Source organism: Arachis hypogaea, chromosome 19 (assembly GCF_003086295.3).
Source record: "Arachis hypogaea cultivar Tifrunner chromosome 19, arahy.Tifrunner.gnm2.J5K5, whole genome shotgun sequence".
NCBI classification, from domain to species: domain Eukaryota; kingdom Viridiplantae; phylum Streptophyta; class Magnoliopsida; order Fabales; family Fabaceae; genus Arachis; species Arachis hypogaea.
The window spans coordinates 68,244,971-68,257,233 of NC_092054.1; the positions used below are offsets into that span (position 1 = coordinate 68,244,971).

General features: G+C 38.4%; 1 non-coding gene across 1 annotated transcript; it reads left to right on the forward strand.

The window, feature by feature from the left end:
* Positions 1-2,575: 2,575 nt before the first annotated feature.
* Positions 2,576-2,683, forward strand: LOC112781796 (small nucleolar RNA R71). The gene has a single exon (XR_003192554.1). It is a non-coding gene; the product is annotated as a small nucleolar RNA R71 (small nucleolar RNA).
* Positions 2,684-12,263: the final 9,580 nt, after the last annotated feature.

Here is a 12,263-nt window from a genome sequence, read left to right on the forward strand (position 1 = left end):
AATATTGCTTGCCCTCGAGTAAGAGAAGAAAGAATAGATGAAGAAGAAGAAGAAAATATGGAGGAGAGGGGGGAGGGGTGTATTCGGCCAAGAAGGGGAAGAGAGGGTTGTGTTGTGTGAAAATGAAGAAGAATGGAGGGCTTTATATAGGGAAGGGAGGGGGGTAAGGTTCGGCCATAAGGGTGGGTTTTGGGTGGGAAATTGATTTTGAATTTTGAAGGTAGGTGGGGTTTATGAGGTAGGTTTATGGGGAAGAGTGGATGGATGTGAGTGGTGAAGTGGTGATAGGGAAGAGAGATTGAGGTGATTGGTGAAGAGTTTTGGGGAAGAGTGTTTATGGGATTGTGTGAAAGAGGGGTGAGAAGAAGTGAGTGGAGGTAGGTGGGGATCCTGTGGGGTCCACAGATCCTGAGGTGTTCAAGGATTTACAACCTTGCACCAAATTATGCATGCAAAATGCCCTTGCACACAACTCTGGGCGTTCAGCGCCAGATTGGTGCTTGTTCTGGGCGTTGAACGCCCATTTGTTGCCCATTTCTGGCGTTGAACGCTAGAACCATGCTTGTTCTGGGCGTTCAGTGCCAGCTCTTCTCCAGGGTGCAATTCTGGCGTTCAAACACCCAGATGCTACCCATTTCGGGTGTTCAGCGCCAGAACCATGCTCTGTTCTGGTGTTGAACGCCAGCCAGATGCTTCTTACTGGCGTTTAAACGCCAGTAAGGTCTTCCTCCAGGGTGTGATTTTTCTTCTGCTGTTTTTGATTCCGTTTTCAATTTTTATATTTATTTTATGACTCCACATGATCATGAACCTAATAAAACATGAAAGAACAAGAAAAATAAAATTAGATAAATAAAAATTGGGTTGCCTCCCAACAAGCGCTTCTTTAATGTCAATAGCTTGACAGTGGGCTCTCATGGAGCCTCACAGATGTTCAGAGTATTGTTGAGACTTCCCAACACCAAACTTAGAGTTTGGTTGTGGCCTCCCAACACTAAACTTAGAGTTTGACTGTAGGGGCTTTGGTTGACTCTGTTTTGAGAGAAGCTTACTGTGCCTCTTTTCCATGTTTACAGAAGGGTAACCTTGAGTTGTAAACACAAGGGAGTCTTCATTCAATTGAAGGACTAATTCACCTCTGTCAACATCAATCACAGCTCTTGCTGTGGCTAGGAAAGGTCTTCCAAGGATGATGGATTCATCCTCATCCTTCCTAGTATCAAGGATTATGAAATCAGCAGGGATGTAAAGGCCTTCAACCTTTACTAACACATCCTCTACTTGTCCATAAGCCTGTTTTCTTGAATTGTCTGCCATCTCTAATGAGATTTTAGTAGCTTGCACCCCAAAGATTCCCAGTTTCTATATTACAGAGAGGGGCATGAGGTTTATCCCTGAACCAAGGTCACACAGAGCCTTTTCAAAGATCATGTTGCCTATGGTACAAGGTATTACGAACTTTTCAGGATCCTGTTTCTTCTGAGGCAATGTCAGTTGATCCAGATCACTTAGTTCATTGGTGAACAAGGGAGGTTCATCTTCCCAAGTCTCAATACCAAATAATTTGGCATTCAGCTTCATGATTGCACCAAGAAACTTGGCAGCTTGCTCTTCAGTAACATCCTCATTCTCTTCAGAAGAGGAATACTCATCAGAGCTCATGAATGGCATAAGGAGGTTCAATGGAATCTCTATGTTCTCTAGATGAGTCTCAGATTCCTTTGGTTCCTCAGAGGGAAACTTCTTATTGATCACTGGACGTCCCAGGAGGTCTTCCTCCATGGGATTCACCCTCTCTTGTGAGTTCGGCCATGATTGCTATATCAATGGCCTTGCACTCTTCTTTTGGATTTTCTTCTGTATTGCTTGGGAGAGTACTAGGAGGGATTTCAGTGATCCTTTTACTCAGCTGGCCTACTTGTGCTTCCAAATTTCTAATGGAGGACCTTGTTTCATTCATGAAGCTTACAGTGGCCTTAGATAGATCAGAGACTAAGTTTGCTAAATTAGAGGTATTTTGTTTAGAGTTCTCTATCTGTTGTTGAGTGGATGATGGAGAAGGTTTACTATTGTTAAACCTATTTCTTCCACCATTAATAAAGCCTTGTTGAGGCTTTTGTTGATCCTTCCATGAGAGATTTGGGTGATTTCTCCATGAGGGGTTATAGGTGTTTTCATAAGGTTCACCCATGTATTTCACCTTTGCTATTGCAGGGTTTTCAGGATCATAAGCTTCTTCTTCAGAAGATGCCTCTTGAGTACTATTGGATGCAGCTTGCCTTCCATTCAGACTCTGAAAAATCATATTGACTTGCTGAGTCAATATTTTATTCTGAGCCAATAAGGTATTCAAAGTATCAATTTTAAGAACTCCCTTCTTCATAGGCGTCCCATTACTCACAGGATTCCTCTCAGAAGTGTACATGAACTGGTTATTAGCAACCATGTCAATGAGTTCTTGAGCTTCTGCAGGCGTTTTCTTTAGGTGAATGGATCCACCTGCAGAAGTATCCAATGACATTTTAGCCAATTCAGATAGACCATCATAGAATATATCCAGGATGGTCCATTCTGAAAGCATGTCAGAAGGACATTTTTTGGTCAGTCCTTTGTATCTCTCCCAAGCTTCATAGAGGGATTCACCTTCTTTCTGTCTGAAGGTCTGAACATCCACTCTAAGCTTACTCAGCTTTGGAGGAGGAAAGAACTTGGCTAAGAAAGCCTTGACCAGCTTATCCCAAGAGTTCAGGCTGTCCTTAGGTTGAGAGTCCAACCATACTCTAGCTCTGTCTCTTACAGCAAAAGGGAAAAGCATGAGCCTGTAGACTTCAGGATCTACTTTATTAGTCTTAACAGTATCACATATCTGCAAGAATTCAGTTAAGAACTGAAAAGGATCTTCAGATGGAAGTCCATGAAACTTGCAGTTCTGCTGCATCAGAGAAACTAATTGAGGTTTAAGCTCAAAATTGTTTGCTCCAATGGCAGGGATGGAGATGCTTCTTCCATGTAAATTGGAATTAGGTACAATAAAGTCACTAAGCATCCTCCTTGCATTATTATTATTTTTGGCTGCCATTTCCTCTTCCTGTTCGAAAATTTCTGAAAGGTGCTTGCTGGATTGTTGTAATTTAGCTTCTCTTAGTTTCCTCTTCAGAGTCCTTTCAGGTTCTGGATCTGCTTCAACAAGAATGTTCTTGTCCTTGCTCCTTCTCATATGAAAAAGAGGGACAGAAAAATAATAATAATAGGGGTCATTTTTACCACAGTATAGAGGTCCCTGTGTGAATAGAAGAAAAGAAGAAGAAAAAATTCAAACACAGATGGAAGAGGGGGTTCGAATTTGGGTGAGATGAAGTGTTAGTAGATGAATAAATAAATAGAATGAGATAAGAGAGAGAGAATTTTCGAAAATAATTTTTGAAAAAGAGTTAGTGATTTTCGAGAATTAAAATAAAAAATTAGAATAATTAGTTAATTAGAAAGAAATTTTGAAAAAGAGGGAAGATATTTTCGAAAATTAGAGAGAGAGGGAGTTAGTTAGGTAGTTTTGAAAAAGATAAGAAACAAACAAAAAGTTAGTTAGTTAGTTGAAACAAATTTGAAAATCAATTTTGAAAAGATAAGAAGATAAGAAGTTAGAAAAGATATTTTAAAATCAAATTTTGAAAAAGATAAGATAAAGAGATATTTTTGAAAAGATATGATTGAAATTAGTTTTGAAAAAGATTTGATTTTCAAAATCACAATTAATGACTTGATTCACAAGAAATCACAAGATATGATTCTAGAACTCAAAGTTTGAATCTTTCTTAACAAGCAAGTAACAAACTTGAAATTTTTGAATCAAAACATTAATTGATGATGTTATTTTCGAAAATTAGGAGATAAAGATAAGAAAAATATTTTTGAAAAATATTTTTAAAATTCTTGATAATAAATAAGAAAAATGAAAAAGATTTGATTTTTGAAAAAGATTTTGAAAAAGATAAGATTTTTAAATTGAAAATTTGATTTGACTCATAAAAACAACTAGATTTTAAAAAGTTTTGAAAAAGTCAACTCAAATTTTTGAAATTTATGAGTGAAAAAGGGAAAGATATTTTTTTTTTATTTTTGAATTTTTAATGATGAGAGGGAAAAATATGAAAAAGACTCAATGCATGAAAATTTTGGATCAAAACAATGAATGCATGCAAGAATGCTATGAATGTCAAGATGAACACCAAGAACACTTTGAATGTCAAGATGAACATCAAGAACTTATTTTTGAAAAATTTTTAATGCAAAGAAAACATGCAAGACACCAAACTTAAAAATTTTTCATGTATAGACACTATGAATGCAAGAATGCATATGAAAAACAAGAAAAGACACAAAACATGAAAACATTAAGATCAAACAAGAAGACTTACCAAGAACAACTTGAAGATCATGAAGAACATTATGAATGCATGAATTTTTTGAAAAATGCAAGATGAATATGCAATTGATACCAAACTTTCAACTTGACTCAAGACTCAAACAAGAAACATGAAATATTTTTTATTTTTATGATTTTTTTATTTTTTTGGATTTTTGTATATTTTTTTTGAAAAAACATATAGGAAAAAGAAAATAAGGATTTCAAAATTTTTTAATATGAATTCCAGGAATCTTGTATTCTTAGTCTAAAGCTCCAATCCGAGGGTTAGGCATGGCTTAATAGCCAGCCAAGCTTTAGTATGTAACTCAGACATGCCACGGCTGACATTCCAATTAACTTGCCTCAATGCTGATGTTGGAAGCCCCTATCCAAAAGAATTAGACATGGCTTTACAGCCAGCCAGGCTTCAACATGCTTCATGAAACTCTAGAATTCATTCTTAAAAATTCTGAAGAAAAATATATTTTTTTGAAAACATTTTTTTTTTCGAAAACAGATGAGAAATTTTTGAAAGGTTTTTGAAAAATTTTTGAAAATAAAACAAAAAGAAAATTACCTAATTTGAGCAACAAGATGAACCGTCAGTTGTTCAAACTCGAACAATCTCCGGCAACGGCGCCAAAAACTTGGTGCACGAAATTGTGATCTCAGGCAACGGCGCCAAAAACTCTGTACGCACGTCTTAATAAATCATTTTTCATTCACAACTTCGATACAACTAACCAACAAGTGCACTGGGTCGTCCAAGTAATAAACCTTACGTGAGTAAGGGTCGATCCCACGGAGATTGTCGGCTTGAAGCAAGCTATAGTCACCTTGTAAATCTCAGTCAGGCGGATATCAAATAGTTATGGAGTTTTCGAATATTAATAATAAATAGAAAATAAGGATAGAAATACTTATATAATTCATTGGTTAGAATTTCAGATAAGCGTATAGAGATGCATTCGTTCCTCTGAACCTCTGCTTTCCTGCTGTCTTCATCCAATCAATCTTACTCCTTTCCATGGCTGGCTTTATGTAAGGACATCACCGTTGTCAATGGCTACTTTTTATCCTCTCTGGAAAATGGTCCGATGCGCTGTCACTGCATGGCTAATCGTTTGGAGGCATCACCCTTGTCAATGGCTGCATCCCATCCTCTTGTGAAAATGGTCCAAATGCTCTGTCACAGCACGGCTAATCATCTGAGGTTCTCGATCATACTGGAATAGGATTCACCCTCCTTTTGCGTCTGTCACTATGCCCAGCACTCGCGAGTTTGAAGTTCGTCACAGTCATTCAATCCCAGAGTCCTACTCAAAATACCACAGACAAGGTTTAGACTTTCCGGACTCTCATGAATGCCGCCATCAATCTAGCTTATACCACGAAGATTCTGATTAAGAGATCCAAGAGATACTCATTCAATCCAAGATGGAACGGAAGTGGTTGTCAGGCACGCGTTCGTGGGGGAATGATGATGATTGTCACGTTCATCACATTTAGGTTGAAGTGCGAATGAATATCTTAGAAGCGGAATAAGTTGAATTGAATAGAAAAACAGTAGTACTTTGCATTAATCTTTGAGGAACAGCAGAGCTCCACACCTTAATCTATGGAGTGCAGAAAATCTACCGTATGAAAATACATAAGTTCTAATGGTCCAGGCATGGCCGAATGGCCAGCCCCCATGAAAGTCTAAGATAGCATAAAACTGATCAAAGATGTCTAATACAATAGTAAAAAGTCCTATTTATACTAAACTAGTTACTAGGGTTTACAGAAGTAAGTAATTGATGCATAATTCAACTTCCGGGGCCCACTTGGTGTGTGCTTGGGCTGAGCTTGAATGTTACACGTGTAGAGGTCAATCTTGGAGTTGAACGCCAGTTTGTAACGTATTTCTGGCGTTCAACTCTGGCTTGTGACGTGTTTCTGGCGTTTAACTCCAGACAGCAGCGTAGAACTGGCGTTTAACGCCCTTTTACGTCGTCTAAACTCGGCTAAAGTGTGGACTATTATATATATTTCTGGAAAGCCCTGGATGTCTACTTTCCAACGCAATTGGAAGCGCGCCATTTTGAGTTTTGTAGCTCCAGAAAATCCACTTTGAGTGCAGGGAGGTCAGAATCCAATAGCATCAGCAGTCCTTCTTCAACCTCTGAATCTGATTTTTGCTCAAGTCCCTCAATTTCAGCCAGAAAATACATGAAATCACAGAAAAACACACAAACTCATAGTAAAGTCCATTAATGTGAATTTAACATAAAAACTAATGAAAACATCCCTAAAAGTAACTAGATTCTACTAAAAACATACTAGAAACAATGCCAAAAAGCGTATAAATTATCCGCTCATCAATGTTCTAGCAGAGGTTCTCGCCTTACTGATCTTCCAGAGAAATCCGTACTTTTAGAAAAAATCTCGCGTACTCAAAAATCGGGGTTGTTACATTCTACCCTCCAAAAAGAAAATTTTGCCCTCAAAATTTCAGTTACCTGAGAACAGATGCGGGTAATTAGCTCTCATCTTATCTTCCAATTCCCAAGTGCGCTCTTCTTCTCCTCTTTGTCCCCAAACAACTTTGACTAAACGAACAGTCTTGCCTCTTAGTTGCTTATCACTTCATTTTATGATCTTAACTGGTGATGCTTGATATGTCAAATCATTTCGTAACTGTACTGTCTCTGGTTGTAAAACGTGACTCTCGTTGGGAATATATTTCTTAAGTTGTGAGATATGAAAAACATGATGAAGGTTTAACAGGTTTGGAGGAAGGGCTACTTGATAAGCTACTGGACCGACTCTTTTAAGTATTTGGAAAGGTCCTATGTATCGAGGGTTAAGCTTTTCAATCTTAAGAGCTCTATCTATTCCAGTAGTCGGGGTTACTTTTAGAAAGACATGGTCTCTCTCACTAAACTCTAAAGGTGTACGTCTATTATCGGCATAGCTCTTTTGACGGCTTTGTGCTGTTTGGATCTTCTGACGAATCCCATTTACCCTCTCAATAATTTCTTGTACCAAGTCTGGACCCAAAACACTAGCATTTCCATCGTCATTCCAACACAATGGTGTCTGACATCTCCTCCCGTAGAGAACTTCATATGGCGCTATCCCAGTACTTTGTTGGTAAATGTTATTGTAGAAGAACTCGATCGATGGCAAATATTTATCCCAACTGCCTTGGTTATCCCATCACATAAGATCTTAGCATGTCTTCTAATGTCTGGATTGTCCGCTCAGATTGTCCGTCTGTCTGAGGATGGTATGTTGTACTCATGTGCAATTCTGTCCCCAATGCTTTTTGAAAAGCTACCCAGAATCTAGAGGTAACCCTCGGATCTCGATCTGAAACAATTGACGAAGGTATCCCATGCAATCGTACGATTTCTTGAATATATATCTGTGCTAGCCTTTCTAAAGTATAGTCAACTCGAATCGGAAGGAAGTGCGCTGACTTTGTTAACCTGTCCACAATTACCCAGATGGCATCGTGTCCTATTGATGTCCTTGGCAATCCCGTGGCAAAATCCATGGTGATCTGCTCCCATTTCCATTCTAGTATTTCTAAGGGTTGTAAGGTTCCTGATGGTTTCTGGTGTTCCACCTACACTTTCTGGCAGGTTAAACATTTTGAGACATAATCAGCTACCTCTTTTTTTAAGCCCGGCCACCAGAATATTTGTTTCAAATTTTAATACATCTTTGTCACTCCAGGATGCATAGAAAATCTACTTTGATGGGCTTCTGCAAGAATCCTTTGTCGCAAATCTCCAGAGCTAGGCACACAAATTCCGTTCTTGTATCTCCAGAGACCGCTACAATCTTGTCTTACAGCTTCTGGTTCCTCTGCGTTCATCTGTTTCAGCATCCTCATCATTTCTGAGTCCTGTGCTTGTGCTTGCTAAACACTAATCTTAAAATCTGGTGTTATACGCAATTGGGCCAAACGGACTCCACTTGACATCTCAGTCATAGCCAACTTAAGGTCCTCAAATTTCGCGAGTAACTTTTCTTCCTTTATCATCATCCAGGAGATACTCAAATCCTTCCTGCTTAAAGCGTCTGCCACCACGTTTGCTTTCTCTGGGTGATAACTTAACTTGAAATCATACTCCTTCAAAAATTCCATCCACCTTCTCTGTCCAGAATTCGCACTTTGATAGTTTAGCATATAACTTCCGAGTCCTCAGTATCTGCAATACAGTCCTTAGATGCTCTTCATGCTCTCTTTATATCTTCGAATAGATGAGAATATCATCTATGAAAACTACTACAAATTGATCAAGGTACGGACGGAAAATACAATTCATGTAATCCATGAAAATCGCAGGAGCATTAGTTAGTCCAAACGACATAACCATATACTCATAGTGACCATCTCGAGTTCTAAATGCAGTTTTCGGTATATCTGATTCTTTCACTCGAATATGGTGATAGCACGATCACAAATCAATCTTCGAGAACACAGTTGCACTTTTCAAATTATCCATCAAATTATCTATCCGTCGAAGTGGATACTTGTTCTTGATAGTGACTTTATTTAGCTGTCGGTAATCTACGCAAAGTCGCATTCCACCATCCTTCTTCTTTACTAGCAATACTGGAGCTCCCCAAGCTGATGCACTGGGACAAATAAATTTCTTTCTAAGTAACTCATCCAATTACTTCTTCAACTCTGTAGGTTCTAATGGTGACATCCGGTACGGTGCTATGGAAATCGGTCCGGTTCCAGGTACTAGTTCAATGCTGAATTTTATCTCTCACTGAGGAGAAAACTCAGGTATATCGTCCGGGATAACAGTAGGAAATTCCTTCACCACTCTGATTCATTCTATGCTTATTTTACTGTCATTTGGGCTAGCCGCTAACAGAACGTACCCTTCACAATCCCTCCTATCTAAGGTAACTCTTATGGAATTCAGATATAAAGTATAAGGCATAAATGGTTTAATATCTAAAGTATCAGATGGAATAACAGTAGTTCTTTCATAGCAATCAAGGAAAACATGATACTTAGATAACCAATCTAATCCTAGAATAACTTCTAAACCACGTAGAGGCAAACAGATTAGATCATGTATAAAAGTCCTATTCCTAATAGCAAATGGTACTTGTAGGCACACTAAACTGGTCAAAGCATTTTGGGATGCAGGTGTATGGACAATTAGATCAAAGTTCAATTCATAGAAATCTAGTCCCAAATTACGAGCAACACTTAAAGAAATAGAGAAATGCGATGCACCCGAATCATACAGTACAGTTAGAAATCGATTTTTGATACAACACTGACCTTGGATCAGGGCGTCTAATTGCATAGCATCATCAGCAGTTATAGTGGTGCACGAAAATGTGATCTCTAACAATTGCGCCCAAAACTTGGTATACACGATCTTAATCTCAACTCTTTTTCACAACTCCGCACAACTAACCAGCAAGTGCACTGGGTCGTCTAAGTAATAAACCTTACGTGAGTAAGGGTCGATCCCACAGAGATTGTCGGCTTGAAGCAAGCTATGGTCATCTTTGTAATTCTCAGCCAGGCAGATTCAAATGGTTATGAAGTTTTGATAATTAAAATATAAATAAAATATAAAATAAGATAAAGTTACTTATGTAATTCATTGGTGGGAATTTTAGATAAGCGTTTGGAGATGCTTTGTTGCTTCTGAACTTCTGCTTTCCTATTGCTCTCTTCCAACCATACGTTACCTCCTTCCATGGCAAGCTATATGATCCTCTCGGATGAAAACAAATCCATATGCGCTGTCACCGCACGGCTAATCATCTGTCGGTTCCCGCTAGCGTCGGAATAGGACCATTGCCCTTTTGCACACTGTCACTTGTGCCCCCACATTCGCAGGTTTGAAGCTCGTCACAGTCATCCCTTCCCAGATCCTACTCGGAATACCACAGACAAGGTTTAGACTTTTCAAATCTCAGAAATGCTGCCAATAGTTCTAGCCTATACCACGAAGACAGTTATCTCACGGAATGAAATACTCTGTTGTCAGGAGAGGCAATCATGCGTCATGAACTAGGAGGCCAAGAGATACACACTCAAGCTATTGCAGATAGAACGAAAGTGGTTGTCAGGCACGCATTCATAAGTGAGAATGATGATGAGTGTCATCACATCCATCAGGTTGAAGTGCGAGTGAATATCTTAGAGAAGAAGTAGGCGTTAGTTGAATAGAAAAACAATAGTACTTGTATTAATTCATGAAGAACAGCAGAGCTCCACACCTTAATCTACGGGGTGTAGAAACTCTACCGTAGAAAATACATAAGTGAAAAAGGTCTAGGCATGGCCGTGAGGCCAGCCTCCAAACGTGAACATACAAGTTCCAAAGATCCAAAACTGATAAAAAAAAACTTTCAAATAAATCTCTAAAAGTAGTTTTTATACTAAACTAGTAACCTAGGGTTACAGAAAATGTATAACTAAGTGCAGATAGTGCAGAAATCCACTTCTGGGGCCCACTTGGTATGTGCTTGGGCTGAGCATTGAAGCTTTTTCGTGCTTAGGCTGTTTCTGGAGTTAAACACCAGCTTTGGTGCCAGTTTGGGCGTTTAACTCCAATTCTGGTGCCAGTTTGGGCGTTTTACGCCAAGATGTTTTAGGCTGAATTTAGACGCCAGTTTGGGCCATCAAATCTCAGACAAAGTATGGACTATTATATATTTCTGCAAAGCCCAGAATGTCTACTTTCCAGCGCAATTGAGAGCGAGCCAATTGGGATTCTGTAGCCTCAGAAAAGCCACTTCGAGTACAAGGAGGTCAGAATCCAACAGCATCTGCAGTCCTTTTTCAGCCTCTGAATCAGATTTTTGCTCAAGTCCCTCAATTTTAGCCAGAAAATACTTGAAATTATAGAAAAACATACAAACTCATAGTAAAGTCTAGAAATGTTATTTTTGAATAAAAACTAATAAAAATATATTACAAAAAGTAACTAAATCATACTAAAAACTATGTAAAAAACAATGCCAAAAAGGGTATAAATTATCCGCTCATCACAACACCAAACTTAAATTGTTGCTTGTCCCCAAGCAACTGAAAACAAAATAGGATAAAAATAAGAGAATATACAATGAATTCCAAACTTATCAATGAAGATTAGCTTCAATTAGATGCGCGGGACTTGTAGCCTTTTTGCTTCTGAACAGTTTTGGCATTTCACTTTATCCTTTGAAGTTTAGAATGATTGGCATCTATAGGAACTCAGAATTCAGATAGTGTTATTGATTCTCCTAGTTTAGTATGTTGATTCTTGAACACAGCTACTTTTATGAGTCTTGGCAGTGACCCTAAGCATTTTGTTTTCCAGTATTACCACCGGATACATAAATGCCACAGACACATAACTAGGTGAACCTTTTCAGATTGTGGCTCGGTTTTGCTAGAGTCCCCAGTTAGAGGTGCCCAGAACTCTTAAGCACACTCTTTTTGCTTTGGACCACGGCTTTAACCGCTCAGTCTCAAGCTTTTCACTTGACACCTTCACGCCACAAGCACATGGTTAGGGACAACTTGATTTAGCCGCTTAGGCCAGGATTTTATTCCTGTAGGCCCTCCTGTCCATTAATGCTCAAAACCTTTGATCCTTTTTCTACCCTTGCCTTTTGGTTTAAAGGGTTACTGGCTTTTTCTGCTTGCTTTTTCTTTTTTTTTCTTTTTCTTCTCTTTATTTTTTCACTCTTTTTTTCATATTTTTTTTGCAAGCTTTGTCTATTCACTGCTTTTTCTTGCTTCAAGAATCAATTTTATGATTTTTTAGATTATCAATAACATTTCTCTTTTTTCATTATTCTTTCAAGAGCCAACAATTTTAACATTCATAAACAACAA